The sequence below is a fragment of the Aplysia californica genome, unplaced genomic scaffold (assembly GCF_000002075.1).
Source record: "Aplysia californica isolate F4 #8 unplaced genomic scaffold, AplCal3.0 scaffold00277, whole genome shotgun sequence".
Classification (NCBI taxonomy): Eukaryota; Metazoa; Mollusca; class Gastropoda; order Aplysiida; family Aplysiidae; genus Aplysia; species Aplysia californica.
This window is the reverse complement of record NW_004797547.1, coordinates 914,331-916,155: the sequence shown is the minus strand read 5'-3', so window position 1 is coordinate 916,155 and position 1,825 is coordinate 914,331.

Genomic DNA, 1,825 nt, shown 5'->3' with positions numbered 1-1,825 from the left:
CAAGCATTGATCTCGCCCCCCCCACACACACACATCTAAACACCCACACACACACACAAACGCAAAAATCTTTTTACCATTCAATCACCGAGTCCTACTAAAACGGTCTAAGTCAGACTTGAACAAAAATGAAAGAGTAAAATAAAAAGGAAAGAAAAGGAGTAGAGATCAGGAAGACAGAGATGTATATGACAGGGAAGAAGAAGAAAACCACATCAGATCACTTACCAACCACCAACTTGATGACATGTGAAGAAAAAAACAAAAAAACAAAAAAAAACAAAAAACACAGCAAAACCAAAAACAAAGCAATAGACCTTTGAGGAAATAAGTTTTTAGCTTTATTCGTATTTATACATTTGTATGTACATCATCACAGACCAGTTGAGATCTCCTTCCCTTTGTCATGAGATTTAAAAAATGACTCAGATGAGAACAAAATTAAAGCATTGTTGCGATTATCGATGACTCATGCACCTCGACATTAGACAGTAAAGCATTATCTACCATAGATACAAATTGTTCAATGTTGAATTCATATCCAAAAAAATGACAAAGCATGCAATAACAATATTTCAGAAACTAAAACAAGAAGCTGCTAAAATATATTGTTAGATAGCAAAAAGCAAATATTTATGTTTTTAAAAGTTTATGTGTTTCCAATAAAAGCTATAAGCAGTTGTAAAAAAAATCTATAATCTTCTCCAAAACTTATAGAAGTTGACCTCTTACTATACTGAAGTAAAAAATGAATGCCGTAATCATAAACTCTGACTTCACAACAGAAGAAATTTTAATTTTCGTACCTGGGGGTTCTAATTATTGTTATAGGGAAATAGCAATATCCATAGTAAGATGTACAACACTCACTCACCGGCATTCATTTTTATTTTTACTGACAAATAAAACTGAGATAAAAAATATAAAACTAAACTCATTTAAACTGGAACATAAGTTACAATTACGCACAAAATCATTGTTGAAACAGTTGATAAATAAACTAGATCTACTCTGCAAGCATTTTTTCACAGGCAGAAAGTCTCATTCTGACAAAACCTCTCGATTCTCTGCGCAGATACACACAAGTGTCAATCCCTTCACATTGATGATTTGTTAACATTTCATCGTCTCGCAACTATTTGTCCAAAGTGTACTTGACCCTATCCATACGTCGTGTTTTACTATCGTATCCATACGACGTGGGGAACTCTGTGCCACCGCCTTCCAAAGAGGAAATTTACTCGTTAATCCGATCTGTACGCTTTGCATAGCAGGCTGTCAAAATGGTTTTTTTGAGAAATACTGAAAGTTTCAAAGAGATCTTCGTACTAGAAGTATTCTAAAATGTGAAGAGTACAACCCAAGGGGGTACAAAATGACCCCAGGGCGTACGGATAGGGTTAAATAAAGAGACACTTTGGACAAAATAGTTCAGAGGGGATGATTTGTAAACATTTGTAAGCATTCGTAAACAATTCCAAACATTTGTAAACTCGTAAACAATTCCAAACATTTGTAAACATCCTTAAAAACTCAATCATGAGAGATAAACCCATCACCAGGTGTTAGAAACTTCAGTATCTATCTACCAAACCCACAGGAAAATGATCCACGCAGACTGTCGCAGACTGCTATCACCAGGAACAAATCATTGCCCGCAAACATATTGACAAATTAAAGAGGCATTCAACAAATTGGTCTGTGTACAGGGGGAGAGGTGGGGCCTTTGGGGGAGGGAGGGAGAGGGGGATTTGGGAGGGGAGCACACAATTTGATACAATCAAACTAAATTGAAAAGAGGGAAACATTCAACAAAGGGGATGAA